This window comes from Triturus cristatus, chromosome 4_1 (assembly GCF_964204655.1).
Source record: "Triturus cristatus chromosome 4_1, aTriCri1.1, whole genome shotgun sequence".
In the NCBI taxonomy this organism is placed as follows: domain Eukaryota; kingdom Metazoa; phylum Chordata; class Amphibia; order Caudata; family Salamandridae; genus Triturus; species Triturus cristatus.
Window position 1 is genome coordinate 1246462526 of NC_140585.1, and position 23880 is coordinate 1246486405.

At 48.4% G+C, this 23880-nt stretch overlaps 1 long non-coding RNA gene across 2 annotated transcripts in view; it reads right to left on the reverse strand.

The window, feature by feature from the left end:
* LOC146856509 (uncharacterized) overlaps nucleotides 1-23880 on the reverse strand; it is a 270942-nt gene that overhangs the window by 193166 nt on the left and 53896 nt on the right. The window contains exon 3 of one of the 2 annotated variants that reach the window (XR_014980960.1): nucleotides 14484-15434. The exons of the other annotated variant lie outside the window; for it this stretch is intronic. This is a non-coding gene — a long non-coding RNA (uncharacterized LOC146856509). Of the gene's footprint in view, nucleotides 1-14483; nucleotides 15435-23880 lie in introns of those variants that run through there. 2 annotated transcript variants of the gene reach the window in all.

Consider the following 23880-nt stretch of genomic DNA (forward strand, 5'->3'; position numbering starts at 1 on the left):
TGAAAAAGCCAAATCGTTGGGCCAACCAAGATCCCTTGGCTGTGATTCCGCATGGGTCATTGTCAACAAGAGAATCCCTCATAGAAATCCCTTTACGGTAAGTCATCGAGGGTTTTTTTGGTACCATAGTACCTATGATAGGGTCCTGTTTGACAAGATGCCAATGTTTATTGATGATTTTTCTCACTGACATATGGTGCTGATTGTAATCCAAGATGAATCTAAAATCATCAACAGTATTGTCAGGGACCCTGGACTGTATCCTCTTGGCTGGTGTTTTATCATTATTAGGGAGGTTGACTTTGGTGAGAGCTTTGTCTAGGCATTTTTTACTGTATCCTCTAGCCTTAAATCTGTTAATACACTCATGTTGCGCTACTTTCAAGGCTTCTTGATGGCTGCAAATGCGCTTGATGCGTAAGAGCTCACCATAGGGGATGCTCTGTATAAGATGACTTGGGTGCGCGCTGCTTGCATGTAGGATGGTATTTCCCGCCGTGGGTTTCCTGTGAAGTCTAGTTTCTAATTTGCCTTGTTCTACATACACTTCTACATCTAAAAAAACTATATTTGTTTTACTGGTGTTGGATGTGAAGTGGAGATTGAGGTCATTGTTATTAAGCGATTCAATAAATTCCAAAGCTCCCTCCTCAGTGCCTTGCCAAACCAAAAACAAATCATCGATGAATCTCAGCCAACATTTGATATTGCGCTCAAAAGTTTCAGAGTGTTTTACCATGAGGACCTGCTCCTCCCACCAGCCCATGTGTAAGCATGCATAGCTGGGGGAGAAGCTGGCCCCCATCGCTACGCCTCTCAGTTGTTGATACATGGTGTTCTGAAACATAAAAATGTTATTCATAAGACACAGTTCAACCATATTAACAAGCATTTTGTTGTGTTCTTCATATTGTGCTCCCTTCTTCGCTAGATAGTATTTCATGGCCCGTAGGCCATCATTGTGTCTGATAGAGGTATACAGTGACGTCACATCGAGGGTAATTAGGAAGTATTCATTGTTCCATTTGAAGTTCTTAATTTTAGAAAGAAAGTCACCAGTGTCTTTAATATATGACCTTAAATTTTGAACATGATCTTGTAGGAAATAGTCAACATAAAATAGAAGTGTTTTCAAAGATGCTGTTCCGGGCAGATATTATAGGTCGGCCAGGAGGGCTGGTTTTGTTTTTATGCACCTTCGGTATGAAGTATAGAATCGGGATTGTTGGATTGGATTTCCACAAGTATTTATATTCGTCTGACGTTAACAAGCCCTTTTCTCGCCATGCCATCAAGGTAATACGAAAAGATGTTTGCGTCGCGTTCCAGGCCACTCTATTACTGTTTCCATAACACGACTTGTCATCTAGGTGTCTCATTGCTTCTTTAACGTACTCCTCTCTTTTCCAGAGTACCACATTGCCTCCTTTGTCGGCGCCCCGCACGACTATTTCCTTGTCATTTTTAATTTTGGTTATCAAAGAATGATATTGCAATTCATATACATTCTTTTTGCTGCGTCTTGGCCCATTGTGTGTTATTCTGTTTAGGCCTTTTAATTCAGTAATCACTTTTTCCTGAAATGTATCAATGGTGTCTTTCAGCATCAACGGATAAAACGAGGAAGGTGGTTTGAAGGGTGTCACACATTTTGTGCTTGTCGATGCCTGAGTGTTGTTAGAAAAGGCTTCATGAGATTCACCTTTTAGATTTCCTTCACATGCTAAATCGAAAAGTGTGTCAATCAATGATTCAGAATTAAGCATGGTATTGGATTCGCTGTCCGTTCCTTGTGTCAGAGACTCGTTGCTGCCTGACGTTGTTTCAATTGCTATATTCTTTTTCTTCACCTGTGCGTGGTATTTTTTCAATTTTAATTTCCTGACACTTTTGTAAATGTCAACTCTAGATTTGGAGTAGTTGAACGTACTTTCCGGGCAATAGGAGAGGCCCAAGGCCAGTAATTGTAATTCAGCTTTGTTCAGAATCATGTCTGTTAAATTGATGATTGTCATGTCACTAGAGGCATCAGCAACACTGGGATTGATTTCTTCCAATATCTCCTCTGTTGTTTCTTTGGATACTTTTTGTATGATCCTTCTTCTCTGGGCTTTTCTCCTCTCTCTCCGTTTTTTATTTTTGATTGTTCTTGATTTTCCCCGGTTTGTTGTTTTCTTGGCCTGAGGGATTGTAGCCGTTCCATGCATAAAAAATCCACTTCGTCTGTGAGGGAGTGCCTGCGTGATGTACTTGCTTTGGCTTTGTTCGGGTTTTCAATTTCTGATCCACTTTCTGCTGCTAAACTTCCCTCAGATGCAGACGTTAAGTCAGTTTGTTGATTAACCCTTGCCGCCTCCTTTTTCTTTGTGTCAGTGTTGTCAGCTTTGAGCGAGTCAAACTTTCGGGCGAAGGTAAATATTCGGCCTTGTTCATAGTCGCATCGATCTCTATGAAATTTGAATGTTTTGCGTTCCCTTATTACATCTTCCTCTTTTTTGAGTCGCTTTTTCATATCAGTTTTTAATTTTACGATGTCATCTTGTTGATCCATTTTCTCCAATTCCTTGTTTAAGGACTCAATTTCATCCGCCAGTTTAATGCAATCCTTTTCTGCATATTTAACTAGAATAAAAAGCAATTTGCGTGAAGACTCGAGATTGGTTTCTGGCCATTCGCGCATCATGTCGCGGTCTGGTGCTTCATAGCTGGGGGCTATGAGAATTCTCAGGCCGCGGGGAATCCTCCCCACGTCAATGTAGCGCTGCAAGGACTTTGCTTCCCACCAACGTTTTTGTTCCGTTCTCATTGCTTTCTCAAGTTGTTTGCATTTTTCCTTTATTCCTTGATTTTTTCCGTTTACTGGGGCATTCTGGGTATTGGAGTCCATTGGCGGTATATTGTCATCACAAAACATTGCCGCCGCCGCCTCCTCCCTTTCTCTCATTGCGTCTGCTGCCATTTGGAGTTTGTCTTAGTTAAATAAAGTTGAATGAAAGATTGCTGGCGATGTCAGGCTGGATTGGGTTGTTTCCCGACTTCACACAGTCACACAGCCCGTTTTCGCCACACTCGAATCACCCCACACCCAACCCGGAACAGTTGACACTAGGGCGGGTCTATACTCAATACAAAGATCTGCAGTTATGCGATAGTCGCTTCCTCCGATACGACCCTCGCTTACCTGTGTCCTTGCTGAGTTTTCGACCCTCGCTCCTCCGTAATACTGGTTCCGTTGGGGGGCCTATATATATATATATATATATATATATATATATATATATATATATATTCACTGAAAAATCCATAGGTTTCACACACGTTATAGTTAGGAATTAGCATTTAAAAAACCTTGTAAATTCACCGTGCGCAACCCTACGATTTTTTTTAAATTTTTAAAAAAAAATTCTGCCTTTGGAGTCCTTCTGGGATCACCTGACAAAGGCTAGGGGGTCAGGAACTCTCTACCCTGCCCCCTTTTCACGTTCGCCACCTTCCTTTTTCACTCTCGCACTGAAAACAAACAAAATGGCGGCCTGACACTTCCTGATTTCGACCGATTCGAACGTTGACTAACATGTAACCACCAATCAGAATTACGCTCGCGCACGTTAAGGTGCTCGCACGGTGCGCGCTTATAGATATTTATATGCTTTTAAATGCTATTTTCTCAGGAACTACTGAACAGATTGACACGTCCCGCCATACAAATCACGATGCCGCCAACAGCCCATTGCACCCCAGCGGAGAATCCACCCACCCAGAGACGGCGGAAGCACGACAGCGGAGAGCGAAACCAGACTCCCGGTCCCCTCCACCCGGGTCTGACCGCTATGGATCCAGCTCTTCAAGCCTTTCCGCTGCTATACCACATCCACTACCAGCCAATAAGACAACGCCGCAGGTATGCAAATACACAACTCCGCACACAACCACAACAAACAACTCCTGTGCTGACATACGGTTCCTGTCCACATCAGAGACTCTGGTGGGGACAGGAACATATCCCCCAGTGTACCCACACATGTTCTACCTGTCAGAAACTCACCCCTCCGCATCAGGGTCACCCATCAACCGCGAAATCACTGCAATGTCCCGGTCACGTCACCGCAGCGGTGAAGACGCGGGAAAACCTGCGCACAATGTAGTAGGCAGGGCCTGTGCCAGGCATGGGCTGTCCAGCCAGATTCACAGAACTCCGCCTTCACCCTTCCCATACTACGCATCACACACCCATTTGGGCACATTCAGGGGCCGATTCTGATCTCGGTCGGAAGGGCACCGAATCGGGTTCGGCCTGAAAAACTACGAGCGGTACGCGTGTTTTCCAGCCGACTCGTACAGCTGTACGAGCGAGCAAGTACGATGCGAGCTACATCAAATTCACAGACCGAGTCGTTTCCGGGTCCGAACCGCTCCGTACGACCTGGTCGGAAGCTAGCCGTGGCGTGCAATGGATGCGATTTACAACCGAGCCAGTACGATGCACGCGTCGGACAGCCTGTGCGAGCCGGAGTGTCCGGCTCGCAAAAGCACCCGGAGTCGGACTTTGGGGGTCCGCGACGGACCCCCTGACACCCGCAGCCCTACGACTCGAACACAGGAGGAGACCTATGGGTCTCCCCAACACAGGCATATACGGTGCGGGTGGCACCAACGCGTACCCACTGTACGGGGCACACTTGTTCGAGACGTACCCATTCAATCAATGGGAGCCCATGTACGCGTCGTACGACCGGCTCCCATTGACTTCTATGGGAGTCCGACCGAACCGAGTCCGACAGCATACGTGCGCATCGTACTTGCTCGGTCGGACTGTAGGGTCCGGCTCGGTCGGAAAACACTCCGGATCCGACTCGGTCGGAGTGCTTTCCGACCCGGATCGGAATTGGCCCCTCTGTGTGCTCCTTCTGTGCCCCCTCTGCACAATTAATCAGCCAAGTGTAGCCAGACCTGGCACCTCACACATCAATGGACAAGGGAGATTGACTGGGAAGGTGGGCGTGAAGAGGAACACCCTTCACAGAAGCTCAGGGGCTGGACAACCCTCCTCCTCACACCTGACTTCCCCTCATGTGAAGCAAACTGAGTATAATTACAAAATGAAGACTCACACTGCATATGAACATCCGCTGAACTGTCCACACTGCCTGTCAAGTCACTCAGAAACACCCAACACTGACACACAGCCACATATTCATACCATAGGTCAGCAGCAATGGAGGACAATAAATGGGCCAGCCAAAAGTGAAGTGGACAGTGCTGGAAAACCATGGAGCAAGCCACATAGCATATGTACATCACATGCAATAGAAGGAACATATCAAACCAGCCTTATAAATTAAACCAGAGTGACCTCTGTACAACTCTGGGATACATCAACACAAGCCATGCATAGGCATAGGAATGATAGAAAGTGTCTGAAGTCTTACAGTGACCAGCCACACATCTATGTCAACTTACTTGACATGTGTATGTCATCAGCACCACACACATGGCTCATTGTCACACCCCCGGACTGTCAAACATAAGTAGGACCTTCACACATTCCTCTCCTCTACCCACCTCATACCTGCAACACTCAACACCTGTGAGAAACACAGATAATGCATTGTCAAAAAACAATCATGAACACTAACTGGGATCAATGGGACAAATCAGCTAACACAGACAGAGACATCACACCAGTCATCGAGTGAACACGGTGTCAAAGTGTACCACAAGCATACACATGCACAATCCTGATAAGTGACAGGTCAAAAATAGGAGGAAAAACCACCACTGTGCACTCAAAACAAGCTCATGAACAAGAATCCATTGTGCTGCATTTGATAGACACACAAGTAATGCACACTACACTTGCAACACACATCTGAATATATCACAATGCACAAACTACTCACACCCAATATCATGCAAAAAGAACATCACACCCACATAGCATCTGTCAGTATAAAGAGTCAAGGCCAAACACTGCATACATCCACAACAAAAACACAACAGATGCACTTACCAATCCCTCACACAGAAAACTCAGCTGGACATCAGGGGGATGCACACATGGCAAGTACAAGGCAACATACACTGACAGCACTGCATGCACACCAAGCAGTGTGCACACCAACCAAACCAGTAGCACACATATCTGAGTGCCACACCATGAACTCCCACAACACAAATCATCAGATGACAAACATAACATCACACTCAGGAAGGGTAGCCGTACCTCAGCAAACACACATACAGGTCACCCATCACCGACAGATGCGCAACTCAGGGAAATCCAGTTGCAAACAACATGACTAGTTGACTGTGCTGCTCAAACATATGCACTGCATATGAGCAACCATGAGGAAACTGTCCTGAGTGGCACATTGGTCATGTACACAGATCAGCCTCACACAGCAAAGTGTCACACTATGAAGTGGTGGTGAGGCTCACACAATGGCAAGCCATGGGGTGGAAGACATGAGATTGAAGTGGTGTAGTGGACAGGTAAGGAGTGTACAGTCCACAAACACATAGAGGAGTAACTCACAATGTGTAGGCATCAGAAGCACATATAGGGGATGGCATGAATCCACATACCACATACCATAATGGAGCCAAAAATGGGTCAAGTGACAGCAATGCATGAGAAAACTCACACATAATATCAGTGTGGCTGAGAAGGTATGCACAGTGAGCACAAACAGTAACAAGCCACATGGCTGATCAACAAAACACAACACAGACTTGGCAGTCACACACTCTGCATACTCACAACTGGCAGCAACAACAAGTAGGTGTCCCCCAGGAGTGCAATGACACACCGACACACTGCACAGTACCCAACCTACAACTCCTACATGTGCCCACAATCTGAAGCAAATGGTAGACAATTGAAACAAACAGGCACTCATTAACTTGGTCATACATATGTGCATTTGGCATTGCAGGGGCACACACACATCAACACTACTGACAATGACAGCCCATTCACATTGTATGACCACTCAAGTTCACATATTCAAATGTATCCATGTAACGAGGAAGACCGGCCTACACAAGATGACCACACATCAACACTGCTGTTCACACATCAAGAAAGATCACACAGATATGATGGACCTGGCCAGCACGCAAGTCATCCTGTGGACAGAATTCACCTCTGTTCTGGTATTGCATCCTAACATGACGTGTACCATTTAGCAAACCTGACCATAGAATGATTAGGATAAGAGTAGATCATCAGAAACACCCACCATTGCACCTTCAAGCCTCAGACTCAAGAAGAACTAAAGTGCCTGCCACCTCTGGCAAACTCTGTTAAAGTAAAACAAGCAATTGTCAATGTTAAAGTGGCATACAGAGCTTGTGTCACATGAAACCATACCCATACATCAAACATTTTATTTAGCAAGGACACTGACAAAGCAGACAACAGGAGTAACTGTCTTTGTTACATAATACACAGATAGGCATCAAAAGTAGAAAACAGCAAGGCCATTGGCCAGTCCATAGTCCTAAGTATGTACATGTGTGCATGAGAAACTGCACAGGGAATGGGTATCCAAAGTGATAAACAGCAAGGCCATTGGCCAGTCCATAGTTCAAAGTATGTACATGTGTGCATGAGAAACTGCACAGGGAATGGGCATCCACCGTCCACTGCCATGGGAATCACCACAGCTCCAGGGACACAAATGGGCAGTCCGGTTACCGCTGTTGGAGAGATGGGTTTGGGAGGGGGGCTTCGCCTCAGACTTGGCTGTCAGTTGAACTGGGAGGTAGCTGATTGTTGGGGCCAGTTGGAGGACTGGACCTGGGAGAGAGAGGACCAGCTGAGGTAGAGGCATCAGTGGCTGTGGAGGCCAGAGGGCTGCTTGGGCCGGGTGGCATGGTGAGGCAGAGACATACTGCTGTGAGACACAGTGTGTGAGGGTAAATGTGGAGGGCTGAGTCTCCACTTCTTGGGGATTCGATAGGCAAGAATTGTCTTGGTAGGAGTGGGAAGTGGGACGGGCACAACAGCCTCACTCTCCACCAAAGGTGTATCAGGTGCAGGTGGCTCTTCCTGTGGGGATTTGCTGGATCTGGTGGTACGCTTGGGGTGGCCTTGCCTTTTCCCCTCCATCACCTGTTGTCCAGGTGAACCCCCACATTGCTCTCCTGTCCCAGCTTCACAGGGGTGTGGGTGGGAGTTGAGGTTGTGGGTGAATCTGCCTTAGAGATCTGTTTGTGCTGACTCTTTGCAGGTACCAGCTTCACAGCAGGCAGGGCAACTGTTTGTTTGTCTTTGGGAGCAGGTGTGGGGATGGCAGTGTCCTAGGATGGGGGTGATTTGGATGAATGTGACCCTGTGGCCTGCTTCTTGGCCTGATGCCCCTGAGTGTCACGTGAAGGGCTTTTGCCTTTGCGCTCCTATGTGCCTGTTGTATGTTTTGGGGATGGTGTCTGTGCTCTGTGCCGCTTGGAGTGCTGCTGTTGTGTGCTGCATGTGGAGTACTTGGCGCCTGAGGGCTGTGGTGTGTGGTCATTCTCACCAGGTGGTGCCACTGGCAGGGTGGTTGGTGAAGGGACTGGATCTGGACTTTGAGCCTGTGACAGCTGAATGGCTGCCGTCACTGTGGAGGACAAAGACAGGACAGTTCTGTGTAGCCCACCCACGTCAGAATGAATGCCCTCCATGAAGGCAACAACCTGTGCCAGCTTCTTGTCATGATCCTGGAAGGCATTCAGGAGAGTAGTCTGAACCGCACACAGCTGGTGCAAAAGGTCCACTGCCTCCACACTGAGGGCAGCAGGGGAGACAGGGGCAGGGGCAGCAGTGCCTGGGGAGGGACAATCTACCCTTCCTAGTGTTGTGGGCACAGACAGCACTAGTGGTAGTAGCCGGGAGGGTGGGCATTGGACGATGTGTGGTGGAAGAAGATGCAGATTTCATACTCCCTGTGCCCGCCAACATCAAGGAGTCACCTCTGGAGTCAGATGATGTTAAGGTTGGTGTTTCTGGGTGTGATTCTTCCAGGGCACTCCTGTCCCCCTCCAATGCGCTGGTCACATCAGTGTCAGTGTGCTCATGTGTAGCAGTCATGCCAGAAGCTTCACCACTGGTGTCCGTCCCCTGTCCTTCCTTGCCTTCGGTAGATGCTTCAATAGACAAGAAACGTAGGTTCAGTATAGTGCCATACTCACAAACATCATATGCAAGCAAAGCACAACACTAGAATATGATACCCCCATGTTGTGCACCACCCTGTGCAGTCTACATGTGCAACCTTAATGCAAAACTCAGAAGATGCATGGAAACATGCATAGTTGACATTGAGGACCCATGTGACGTTCAGACAGCCAAATAGCTGGCCCGTGTTTCCGTGTAACCTAACACACTGATCTCTGTAAGCATACCTACGTGCCTGTAGGTGAGATAGATATACAACTCAACATGTTGTCTCAGTCACATATGTAGTCACTTTAAGGGGACAACACAGATACTGACTCCAAAATGTCCTTTTGCAATGGCCATGAGCTACCGATGTCCACCATGTTGTGCTCTGAAGCACAACGACCGTTGCACATTGGTGTCAGATGTGTAGTTCTCACAATTTCCAAGTCAGGCAATGCACACATTGGCGAATGCACACTAAGATGATGCACACTGCTGTTCACTGCCCGGTGATATTTATGACACCCATAATGCAGCAGATGTCATAAGGCCATATCTCATCTTGCAATATCAAGGGCCAACACATGAGAAAGTACATCTAGCGAAAATGCCTGACAGCTGCACTCAACACAGAGGTCACTTAGAAGACATTGCATCACACTAGAAACATCACAGAGCTCCGCACTGGCTCAGGGTTGTGATACATGTAGTCACTCACACCCAAAGTCACCCTTCGCAGAATACTCATCCCAACTTGCTGCTGATGGGCCCTCGAACGTCCATCCAGCTCTGGCTGTGTCACTGCCAAGATGCGGGCCATTAATGATGTCACGCTCCTGCACGCCAACCATTCAGTCCGAGGGAGCAGCCCCAGCGTCATCTCTGCCACGTTTTTGCTCAGCCGGCAGATGTCATCCCACCTCTTGTGACAGTGTGTGTGCTGTCGGTTGGAGACACCCAGAGCCCGCACCTTGCGTGCAATGACCCTCCATAAGGCCTTTCGCTGGCGGACTTTAAGCTGCAGGCATGGGAGACAAGAAGAGGAAGTTTCAGTGACACTGTGTTATGTGCCACTGTGTCTCAGTACAGGAGCATGCAAAAACATAGCACACCAATACAGAAATGTTGAGCAGAGGCCATACAGCATGACACGCAGTACATTTGCATCAGATAATCGCATAGAAATGTATGCAAGTATGAGGGTGGACACTGTACATGGCCATCATACACATGCAGAATGCCAGCACAGAAAACAATGTGAAGAAGGCCCTTATCTGTGATGCAGTATGTGAGTGAGCAAGACATACACTACATTGGAAATGATGTGTTGGGGCAGACTCACTGTGTCCAACACTACACACCCCTCAATGTCCTTGGCCTGTGAATGGCTCACTGTGTCATGGAGGTCACTTTTAGAGACATGATCTTACATTCTTACACCCTTCTCACAAGGTCTGTCTTGTGCAATCCTCAGGCCTAAGATAGCTCATTGAGAAATAGGGCGGCAGACAACACATATGTTTCACTCTGTCCATTTACTGATGGGTCCTTGTCAAATTGGGCAGTATCTGTGCATGCCAGGGAGACTCACACTGAGGTTAAACGTGGGCCATCAGAACATTCACATGCATGTACAATATGAGAAGGCAAACAGTGCCTACACATGCAAGTCAGTACACATAATGAAAACAATGGAAGGATGATGTTTCCGAAGTACATTAATCTGATGTGTCATAGGTGAATTTCCACCAAGAGTGTCACCCTCAGGCATTTCAATCTTGTGCATACTGCATACATATCCATGGTGGCAATATGAAAATTGTACATACATCCTTCAGTACCCTCTGGACGAAACACATTTGCAATGTCACAAATGAGCATGTGAAAACCTCATGGACTCTGACATCCATTAGCACAGGCAATGTTTGTTCTGACTTCCACTGTCCAAACCAGCAGTGTTACTGTATGGCTGCAAAAACACTGCATGTCCCTCCCATCCTTAAATGCAGCCTTGGATCTGTGGAAATAAGGCTAAACATCCCATTGACATGAAGTCAGCATGTTAGGCAGTGTGTCACACAAACTTGCACTCACAGGCACATACTACAGCAGAGCAACATCATGTGAGCACTCTTTGCACTCTCCCAAATTTCACTCTGAAACACTTACCATTACATCAGGAGCATCATATAGCCTCCCATACTGTGAAAGCACCTCGTCCACCAGGACCTCTAGCTCCTTTATGGTGAAGGGACGGGCCCTGGTGTTCTCAGTTCTCGCCATCACTGGGTTCAGGAGACAGGAACAGCAGCAGTTGTTGGTGAAGAATTGCAGGCAGCAGTGTCTGAATGCAGTGTAAATGTGTGGCTCTCTCCCAGATATATATAGCCCTCTGGGGTTGTTTCAGTGGTACTCAGATGCTGCAATTGGTGTTCCAGATCAGCTTTTTTAAATGTAACCAATGACCGGCCCCCACGATGGCGGAGCTGGCCTACCGTGATTTTCAAAAGTGTATTTCACTTCCGCGATTGCGCTTCCCATTGGCTGAAAGGGCATGGGCATTGGCCGTGTCACACCGCGGGGCCCAGGGGGTCGCTACCGCGAATTGGCATCTTTCAATTGTATCCAATGACCGGCACCGTGGAGGCGGAGCACGCCTCTTGCGTTTTTCAAAAGTGTATTTCACTACCACGATTGCGGTTCCCATTGGCTGAAAGGGCATGGACATTGGCGGTGTTACACCGCGGGTCCCAGGCGGTCACTACCGCAAATTGACATCTTTCAATTGTATCCAATGACCGGCCCGCGGTGGCAAACGCCTACTGCGATTTTTAAATGTGGATTTCGCTACCGCGATTGCGGTTCCCATTGGCTGAAAGGGCATGGGCATTAGTGGTGTCACACCGCAGGCCCAGGCGGTCGCTACCGCAATCGTGTATTTTTCGAAATTGTACCCAATGACCGTGATTGCGGTGGCGGTGCACGCTTACGGCACCTATGGACACATCATGCTGTAGCAATGGCAATGGCCAGTTCTCATCATTGAACAGTAGACTCTTTCTATGAATCATGCCACCAGATAGTCAAATTCAATGCTAATGTGACATTTAACTCACTGATGACTACACATGTCATGTCAGTGCACAGGATTACATGCATTGGCATGTACTCCCTCACATGTCACTTATGATGTTGTGCATGTACACAGATCGGTTGTGTGATGGTCTCTCAAATATGTAAACATGTCAATGTGTGAGTCTCTCAAATATGTAAACATGTCAATGTGTGAGATGGCTAAGCAAACCACAGTAATGATGGACTGACTACATAATGTGCCTATTTCACTGTGTAGATTGTTGAACTCATGTTGATACTTGATATTTATGCACACACTGTGCTAACTGTGTTGTTAATGTGTGCCCTGTCCAACTCACGCAAGAAGGTGTGGCAAGTACAGCAGCTAGGTAGAAGCCAGCAGTGTTTCTGTTTCAGACATATGCTGTGTCAATACTCTCAGGGCTGGTGACACAAGATGTTGGATTGTACCATTTTCCATTCACATAGTCTGAATCTGTTTTGGGGGTACTCACTATGTAAATACTGAACACGTGTACAACTACTTTAGATCAAGGTGTCTCTGCATGTGACTTGTGCTGTAAGCTGTTGTTTCAGGCCAGTTTTTGTTGGCGCTGTGTCAGTCAAAACGTAAGATGCTGGACACATCTAATAGGGGAATTGAATTGACATGTGTTCCCTTTTGTCTTATGTAGGAGGCGACCAAATGTGCATTGTCCATTCACATTGCTTGTGGACATGGAGGATGAGGACATCATACGTAAATTCCGTTTGGATCGACCTACCCTTCAAGACCTATGTGGTCAGTTGGAGCCCCATCTGAGGCCTCACAGAACCTATCTGACTGCTTTGACACCAACATGTAAGGTGATGGCGGCCCGCAGTTCTTTGCAACTGGTTTGTTCCAGTACGCTATGGTCAGCGCAGGTGGGATGTGTCAACCAATGTTCAGCATGGTGCTAGGTGATGTCCTGTCCTCTATGATGACATACAAGGACAGCTACATCCATTTTCCCAGGAGACATCATTTGGCAGCTGTGAAGGGTGATTTTTATGACATTGCCCACATCCCTAATGTTGCTGGCGCCCTTGACTGTACACATGTTGGCCTGGTTCCACCACAGGCAAGTGAGCACATTTGAAGGAACAGGAAGCATTTCCATTCCATTAATGTGCAAGTGGTATGTCAAGTGGATATGATAATCTCCCATATCTGTGCCAGATTTCCAGGATCAGCACATGACTCCTACATACTGTGTAACAGCATCGTACCACAGCTGTTGGCAAATCTGCACCCGGAGCGTGCATGGATTGTGGGCAAGTAAGCAGAGTCAAGTAGTGTACTGTATGTGTGACACGCTGTCCTCAGCTACAGTTATATTACAAAACTGGGCTATGTATGTTACACCTAGGTGACTCTGCATATCTCAACCGGCCTTGGTTGCTGAGCCCACTGAGGAATCCCATGACCCCAGGTGAAGTCCGCTACAATGATGCCCATGGGAGGACACGTCATGTGGTGGAGCGTACTTTTGGTCTTCTGAAGTCTAGATTCCGGTGTCTGGACAAGCACGGAGGTGCACTACTCTACTCTCCCCAAAAGGTGTGTCAGATCGTAGTTGCATGCTGCATGCTCCACAACCTGGCCTTGCGCAAAGAGATCCCCCTGCTCCTGGACGATGATGAGCAGCAGATGCCCCCGCTTCCAAACCCACACATGTTCAGTGACGAGGATAGTGGAGAGGAGGAAGGTGTCGATCAGCGTCAACAGCTCATCAACCGCTACTTCCCTTGAGTGTGAGTCACATTGTACAACAGTGCCATTGTCTGCTGTCTTTGATGGTAGTGAAATGGCCTTCAGGAGCTTTTTGACTGCTGCCTGTTGTTGGCTCTCTGCTGATGGCTGATGTTTGTGGCACAGTGTAGTCATGACCAGCCATATGATGTCTATGTTGATATCGTTTCTCATTGTAATGTGTGCTGGTTTGTGTACATTGATGACTAGTGTGTACTGGATGTGATGCCATCACCTGATTAGTAAATGTCGTTCTCTTGTGTCTTTCTAGGTCCCTTCAGCCTCTCAATGCCTCGAAACAATCAGAGCTTCTAGTACATTGGAATCAGAGTCAACATTGTACATCCTGTGATAAACATCCTCACACAAAAACATAGGTGTGTAAAGAGAGTTTATTTACAAAGAGTGTTTGTGACAGACAAGTGATGTTTAAAAAAATGGTGCAAAGTGAATCAATGAGTTGTCAGTGATTGTAAACGAGACAATAGAGTAGTCACCACATTGATGTGGTGACACAGTCCAACAGACACCTGCCATCAACATGGCAGTGTGGGTAAGGATAGTCAACAAAGTCAATGTCAAGGTGAACAGAGGTGCCATCAAGGCTGGCTCTTTGCGCTTGGCTGGTGCTTTGCCACGTGTTCCTCCCGAGGTGTTTCTGGGACGGCCCCTTTTGCGTTTTCCGGGGGAGGGGGCGCCTGCTGCGGGTGCAGTAGTGTCTAAGGAGTTATCCTGTTGCAGCTCACCCCTCTCTGTGGCCACAGCTGAGGTGGTGAGAGTATCATCCTGCGGGCCACTGGAGGGAGGTTGAGCTGTCTTTTGGGCCGCATAACTGTCCCTCAGAACACCCACAAGCTGGCCCATGAGGTCCACGATCTGGCCCATACGCGTGTCCATGGACCTCATCAGCAGGCGGAGCTCACGCACTTCTTCCAGAACCTGGCCCATGTGTCTCTGGGTTTGCTCGTATGCCCCAAGGACTCTGGCGATGTTGGCCAGGGCTTCGGTCCCAGTGTCCTCTCGCTTTTGTCCCCCAGTTGCCCTCCCGCCTGCCCTGCTGTCCCCGACCTGTGGCGTTGCCACTCCATGCACCCGCAGACTCTCCCTGCCCTCCTCTGATTGTGTGATGGTGTTGGTATCCACTGAGGCAGGGAGAGTGTTGCAGGCAGCACTGGTGGTGGTGGTTGAGGCAGCACAGGTCGTTGCAGCAGGTGTCAGCGCTGTTGTTGTTGCTGAGGTGGTGGTGGTGGGGACAGTGGGGGCCTGGGACGTGGTGTGCCCTGGCAGTCCGTATGGGCCAGGGTCGGGGTCCGCATTCGAGAAACTTAGGGAGTCTGCATCCAAGAGTCCATGTTCCGGGGAGGGGAGACTGGCTCTGCAGGTCGGTGTGGTCTTCTGCAGCAGTCAATTGTTGATCTCCTGTTGAACAGAGGTGAAATGGTCATTGAAGTGCACCCCTCAAGCTTGGTGTTAAACGTTTGGAAGTTACATGTGATACACCACACAGTTTACATTGATATCACTTTGTATGGCTGCAAGGTACTGAGCATCATGACATGATGTAGAGGTACATACATTACTTGTCCATGGTGTGCCATGTCAATAGATACCATGTTCCACGTACAGATTGTGTGATTACAAGGACATGTCGTCATCTAATGACTAGCAGTACAACAACTTTATGTGATGCGACTCTTTTGTTTGCTCTGCATGGAAGACATTACGTCTGAGCATGAACTAGCCATTGTAATATCATGTAGTTTACTTTTTTTTACCAATTGGCCATGCATGTTTTGTGTTCATATGGGCCTTGATGCTCTGCCACCATGGAACTTACACATAGCATTCAGTGCTGAGCATGATTGTGCCCTGAATTTCTTCAACATGTGAATTGGTGAGTCAAACTTTAATTTCTGTGACAGTTACATACGCTTAGCTGTTCGCATACTGGAAGTGGCTTTTGGATGACATGTGAGGGCTGGTGTGGTCATATGGCTCCATGCTTTTTGAGAGGAATGGCAGGGTGCATGCACTGTCTACCTACCTGTTCTGTGACACAGTTGAGGGGAATTGCTGCCACATGCTTCTGGGTGTGGGGGGTGTGCCATCCTGCTGAGCTTTGGGACAAGGGGGCCTGGTGGGAGTTGTAGTGCAGGCTTCCCACCCACAAACACCCCTCCCTGTTGAGATGGCTACCTACCTGTGAGTTGGATGTGAGGAGACACCCCTTCCTGTTAAGATGGCTACCTACCTGTTAGTTTGATGAGAGCAATGCAATGGCTGCCACATGCTTCTGTGTGGGGGAGTGTTCCATCCTGCTCAGCTGTGGGGCAAGGTGGCCTGGTGGGAGTAGTAGTGATGGCTTCCCACCCACAGACACCCCTCCCTGTTAAGATGGCTACCTACCTTTGAGTTTGATGTGAGCAGACACCCCTTCCTGTTAAGATGGCTACCTTCCTGTTAGTTTGAATTGAGCAATGCAATGGCTACCACATGCTTCTGGCTGGGGGAGGTGGGGGAGTGCTCCATCCTGCTGAGCTTTGGGACAAGTGAGCCAGGTGGGAGTTGTAGTGCAACACCCCTCCCTGTTATGATGGCTACCTACCTGTGAGTGTGGTGGGAGTTGTAGTGCTGGCTGGCTGTAAACATGCCCCCATGGAAATATTGCTAGATACCTTTGGGATGAATCAGAGGGAGAAAATGTTGGATCTGTGAGACATGTTTCGGGGAGAGTGTAGTGCACATGAGTGCATTTGGGCCTAGGAGGTGTTGCTTTTTAGTTGTGCAAGACAGTACATAGCAGTGTATTAGGAGACATTTGTTGGTACTTACCAGCCTCCACTCCCTCGGGTATTCCTGTGAGACTCTCTGGATGCAGTATGGCAAGCACCTTTTCCTCCCATTCGGTGAATGTTCATAGTGGAATAGGAGGGCCACCGCCAGTCATCTGAGCCAACTTACGGTTCTTGTTGTTCCGCTTTCACCTTGGTCTTGAGGTCATTCCACCTCTTCCTGATCTCCTACTAGGAGCGCGGGATGGTCCCTACTGCGTTGACCTTGTTGACTATCCTTGCCCACATTTGATTTTTGGTGGCTAATGGTGTCTGTTGGACCAGGTTTCCAAACAAATGTGGTTCTACTCTGATTACCTCATCTACCATCACTGAAAACTCATTGTCAGTGAATTTGGGCATTTTCTTCTGTGACATGGTGTATGATGTGCAAATAGGTTGAAGGTGCAGGTGTGAAGGTTGTGGTGGTGATGTGTGTGGTGTGTGTGTGGTTGTGATGGTGTGATGTGTGCAGATTTGCTTCTCCTTAATGCTGTGGGGTTGGGCTCTTCAGTTGTGGAGTAGTGCAAAGGATTCTGGTCAGGGAAGGGGCTGGTTTTATACTCAGCTATGTGGGTGGGTCAAAATGGAGACTTCCTGTTAGGTGTGTTGTGTGGGTTGACCTGGGATTTGTAGTTTTTTAAGTTGCCAAGGGGATGTGTCATTGGGGTGTGTTAGGTGTTTTTTGAGGCTGAGCCAGATATACAGCCACACTTGGTAGCCTTGTTGTGTGTTTGCTTTCGTCTGCCATTACTCTTACTGAGCAACCGCAGTGGTCGGAATACAACAGCCCTTCCGCCGGCTCTCCCATTACTCAATAGTTGCGATCGCGGCGGTCGGAAGCAGTTGATTGTTCCGCTGTCACCGCAATCGTATCCTAATTTCACGTGCGGTCAATCTGCAGGCCGTGCGGCGGTTTAGGGTATTTCCACAGCAAATCCGACCCCCGCAGACGGATTTTCACCTGCTCCGCATGCTCCCGGCGGACTTTTGTGGAATGCGACTGCAGCAGTTGGAATTTTGTGGCGGTTCATCCAAATCTGACTGCCGGTTTTCCCACGGCACAGTTAATTTCCGCTACCACGGCGGTCTGAATGGTTTTCCGACCGCCATCCTAATCGACCCCTAAGTCAGGGTAGGTGCTGGACACTAAACTTAATTAATTTACTATTCCCACTCCAGTTAGCATTAAGTCAGGGTCAGTGCTTGACACAAAACTTAATTAATTTACTATTCCCACTCCAGTTAGAATTAAGTCAGGGTAGGTGCTGGACACTAAACTTAATAAATGTACTATTCCCACTCCAGTTAACATTAAGTCAGGGTAGGTGCTGGACACTAAACTTAATTAATTTACTATTCCTACTTCAGTTAGCATTAAGTCAGGGTCGGTGCTGGACACTAACCTTAATAAATTTACTGTTCCCACTCCAGTTACCATTAAGTCAGGGTAGGTGCTGGACGCCAAACTTAATTAATTTACTATTCCCACTCCAGTTAGCATTAAGTCAGGGTAGGTGCTGGACAATAAACGTAATTAATTTACAATTCCCACTCTAGTTAGCATTAAGTCAGGGGAGGTGCTGAACACTAAAGTCATTAATTTACTATTCCCACTCCAGTTAGCATTAAGTTAGGGTAGATGCTGGATACTAAACGTAATTAATTTACTATTTCCACTCCTAGTACTATAAAGACAGAGATGGTGCCAGACACTAAACAGATCTGATTTACTTTTCCCAATACAATTATTATAATATCACTAACTGTACTCTACATAAAAATAATGTATTTAATATTTCCTATAATAATTATTAAAACTATATATTTTAATTAATAATAATATTTGTCAACATATGAAATTAAAATATTTATATAGAAAATATTCTTTCAAACAATAATATTTATTCCTAAATATCATAACTCACATATAAATAATATTTTATCGACATACTAAACATAATACTAAATTAGAAATTTAATTTTTTAAATAAAGTAATGAATATATATATATTTTTACTTTTTAGAAAAAGATCACATATTTATATATATATAGCTAACATATATTGATAAAAATATAACTATACATTTTAAATATTAAATTACATAATTTTTAATTTTAATAGAGGATGAATAATAAACCATTATTTTTGACAAACAAATTTATTGTGTTTTGCAGCATAAAGGACAATATCAAGAAAGATATACAACAGTGCATTGAACATGGCATCAGTACCTGCAATCAGGAAGGTATCGACAAACGAATGTAAACACCCCCCCTTCCCCCCCCAGCCCCCGTCCCCACCCTCTGCGCCCCCACCCCTCAAAGCAGTCCCCCCAGCCATTTCCCCCATATTTTGCGGAATTTTTTGGGGCAGCCCCGGGCAGCGTACAACGACCGCTCTTGGGCCGCACACCAATCTACCCCTCTACTCCAGGTAGCCCTTCTGGGCGGGTCTGGCTGCGACCATGCGGCTGCTATGTCCCTCTTGGCCACCATTAGGGCAGTAGTGAGGAAGTACTTGTCGTTACGGGACCCATCCATCCCGTCCGTGATGCCCAGCAGGGCCATTCTAGGCTCATGGGGGACCTCCCATCCCAGAACCTCCGCCAGGTCGGCTTCAATCGCTGCCCAGTAGTCTGCCAGGCGGGGACAAGACCACACCATATGGAAAAAATCCGCCGGAGCCATCCCACAGCGGGCACAGGAGGCATCCACGCGGAGGCCCGCACGGTATAGGCGGTCCGGGGTCAGATAAGCGGTGTGGAGGTAGTAGAGTTGGATGAGCCGCAACCTAGCGGAGGTGGTAAGCGACCGAGGGGCCATAAGGGCGTCCCTCCAGTCCGCGTCATCTAGGGGTCCCACCCAGGCCTCCCATCGCTGTTTTAGTCCGCTCCAGTCTACCGGGGTATTGTTAATCAGGGATTTGTAAATGCGGGATATGCCCCCCTTCCCCAGACACCCTAACATCACCTGGGCTTCAGGCGGGCTATGGGAAGGCAATCTAGAGTCAAGAGGGACGTGGGTCCGGACCGCATGGCGCAATTGAAGGTAGCGATAAAATTGAGAAGGCTGCAGCGAGAAGCGGGCCTGAAGCTCCTGGAAGGAACACATGTGGCTCCCACGCCATATATCGCCCAGAGTGGAGATCCCGAGAAGATCCCACTGCCGAAAGCCCACCAGTCCCACCACCTCCCGCAACCATGTCCCGTGCCAAAGCGGTGTGAGTTGCGTGTTCGTCCCCGACCACCGGGTGTGCCTCAAAGCCGCGCGCCACGCGAGGAAAGGGGCCCGCACGACGCCGGGGAGCGACAGGGGAACCGCTGCTCCATAGAGCATGTTTTGGATAGAGGAGAACCCGAGGCAATGCACCTCGAGTCGATAAGCCGGATCGCCCCATCCACCCGAGAACCAGTCGTGGATCACCAGTAGCTGGGTGGCCAGATAGTAGAGATATAGGTTTGTCATGCTCAGGCCGCCGTCGTAGGAGGGGACTCTGCAGCGATCTAAGGCCAGCCGGGGCCTGCCGCCGCCCCAGAGAAATTTAGTCACCATCTTATCCAGTTCCCGGAACCACGGGCGCGGAAAGGAGCACGGAGTGTTTTGTAGCATGTATAGAAACTTGGGGAGGACCATCATTTTATAGAGGGCAACTCTCCCCAGCGGATTCAATGGGAGCGATTGCCACCGGAGCATGTCTGATCTGGTCTTGTTGACTACAGGAGCCACATTGAGGGCCCAACAGAGTTCCGGAAGGAGGGTGACCCAGATCCCCAAGTATTTAAAGGAGAGTCTCCGGAGGGGAATATCCGATTGCCAGTCGAAGCAGTCCCGGGACGGGTGCAGCGGGACTAGAACGGACTTTTTAGGGTTCAGATGGAGACCCGATGCTTGGCCAAACCGGCGGAGAATCCGGCGGACCTGGGGTCCCGAGGTCGCTGGATCAGAGAGATAGAGGAGGACGTCGTCCGCGTAGAGGGCGATCTTATCAGGGGCCAGGCCTGGCCAATCCCATCCGCGAAGAGCGGGATCCGAGCGAATCAGTACCGCCAGGGGTTCCATGGCCAGAGCGAACAGGAGGGGCGAGAGCGGACATCCCTGACGCGTACCTCGACCGATGGGAAACGGGCGAGACAGAGCCCCATTGACCAAAACACGGGCCCGCGGGCTCGCGTACAGGACCGCAACCATGGCACGGAACCGGGGACCGAAACCCATGTGCTCAAGGACCTTACCCAAGTATGCCCACCCCACTGAGTCGAAGGCCTTTTCAAAGTCGACCAGCAGGAGGGCCAGATAGGGGGAAAGGCGGCCGCGGTGCGCCATCGCGAGGTGCAGGCGCCGCAGGCAGTGCCTGGTCCCCCGGTCCGGCATAAATCCGCATTGATCCGGGTGGACCAGAGAAGCAAGAGATGGGCACAACCGCTGTGCGAGGACCGTGGCATAGATTTTGATTTCGGTGTTGATGAGGGATATTGGCCGGTAGTCCGAGCAGGACCGCGAGGGGGGCTGCGTCTTGGGGAGGACAACTATGGTCGCTGTGTCCGTTTCAGGCCGGAACGAGCCCGTCCCCACCACGTCCGCGAACAGGTCCCGAAGCCTCGGGGCCAGAGTCTCACGATAGTGAGCGTAGTACTCCTGAGGGAACCCGTCGGGTCCCGGGGTCTTCCCGGGCGCCAGGCAGCCGATCGCCTCCTCAATCTCCAGCAGCTCTATAGGTGAGTCGAGGCTCTCAGAGACCGCAGGCTGCAGCCGCTCAAGCATCGCCCCATTCGTCCCCAGCAACTCCTCTAGGGAGAGCGTGGACTTCCGGAGTCGGTACAGCCGGGAATAGTAGTCGGCGAACGCCTGGGCCATCGCCACCGAGGCTGTGTGGAGGCCCCCCGTCGAGTCCGCGATGGCCGGAATGATCCTACCTGCCCGGGGGTAAGTAGCCAGCCGGTGGAGGAGCGTGCCATTTTTGTCTCCCCAGCCGTATACCCGGGCCACCGAGGAGCGCCACAGAGTCTTTGCTGCCTCCAAGGAGTGTAAGCGAATCTCTTCCCGCAGGAAAGCCAGGCGACGAGACCGTGTGTTGTCCTCCAACCCCCCCAGGTTGCGCTCCAGGTCCAAGGCCTGAGCCTCGCAGTCCGCGAGCTTCTGAGATTGGGCCCGCCGTTGCCGTTGCAGATGCCCCTTAGCGCGCCCCGAATAGTCGCCTTGCCAGCCTCCCACAGGACGGCAGGGGAGGGGACAGAGCCCTCGTTGTGAGAGTAGTAATCGGCTATCTCGCCCCCGACCACCTTCCGGAAAGCCTTGTCGTGGAGGAACCAGGCGTTCAAACGCCACATCGGATGGGCGGAGAGGGGGGGGGGGCCAAGAGCAAGGAGTACTGGTGAGTGGTCCGAGAGGCCCCTCGGGAGAATGCGCGCATCCTGCACCCCTGCGCAGTCGGTAGACGGTACAAAGATGAGGTCGATCCGGGCATGGGAGTGATGGGCCGCCGATGTGTGGGTGTATTGGCGAGCCTGCGGGTGCCAGATCCTCCATACATCGCAGAGGCCCTGAGATTCAGCCCAAGACGAGAGCTGCTTAATAAACCATTATTTTTAATACTACTTGAATTAAATTTATACTCTATAAACAAATAATATTTTTTAAATAGATATAATTTTATTTTAAAATATTCATTATTTTAATTATTTAAGCAATTACTGTAAAACACCTCCCAACCTTATCCCCTATAAACCCAACATCCCAATCATAAAAAAATAATTTCTAAATTCAAAACTGACATTTCTAAATTGTAATTTTAAATTTATAAAAATTTTAAAAAACACTCCCACCCTTATCCTCTATAAACCCAACATTCCACTCATAAATAAAATATTTCTAATTTAAACATTAATTTCTCATAATTAAAAAAAAAAAATACAATTCTTTTAAAACACTCCCCACCCTTATCCCCTATAAACCCAACATCCCACTCCTAAAAATAAATGTTCTACCTTTAAATTAAAAATGTCAATTTTATAAAAAAAATTATCATTTTTTAAACACACTACCCACCTTTATCCCCAACATCCAGCTCCTAAAAATAAATTCCTAATTTACATTTACAAATTTAGAATTTATTAAACTTTGAAATCAATATTTTTTAAAACACTCCCCATCCTTATCCCCTATAAGCTCCTAAAACAATAATTTCGAAATTAAAATTAAAAAATTTGAATTTATTAAATTTTAATACCAATTATTTTAAAACACTCCCCACCCTTATCCCCTATTAACCCAACATCCTGCTCCTAAAAAATACTATACATTTTTTTAAATAACATTAACTAACTATTATTATACATAAAACAAACATAAAGGGCCCCATTACGATGGCAGGCAGACTTAGTCCGCCCGCCACCGTAACGGAAAATGGGACCAACCGCCAGAGGTGCGGCGGTCCCAAAAGGCCAATTAGGATGCGCCTGCCACACTGGCGGGCGCATTCTGGCCTTTAACATTGCGGACGGTGCTGCTGGGTGCAGCTCCGTCCGCAATGTTAAAAGTGCATGGTTTGCATTGCCATGCACAACGTGACAGGCACCGCGCGGTGCCTGTCACCTTGTGTATGGCAATGTAGAGGGTACCATAGGTACCCCTCAAGTGCAGAACCCCACTTCCCCGGGGACCCGTAAAGGGCCCCCAAAGCAATTTCCGCCGGCCTTTCCATGGCGGCATCGCCGCCATGGAAAGGCCTTTAAATTTGCACATCATAATATGGATGGCGGTGCCTGCTCGGCACCGCCACAATATTATGCCCCAGATCCGCATGGCAGGCAATCGTAACAATAAGGTACTTTCATACCTTCGAAGACGTGGACTTCATATAGCCCTACTACAAGAAATGCACCTCACGCAGAAAAAGGGGTTACCATTGCAGAGGCGCTGGAGAGGGCAAGCTTTCTACACCACGTATTCCGCTTATGCGCGAGAGCCAATGGTATGGATCCTGGCAGGGGTCCTATTCCAACTGATAGACTCCCTAATAGACCTGGAGGGC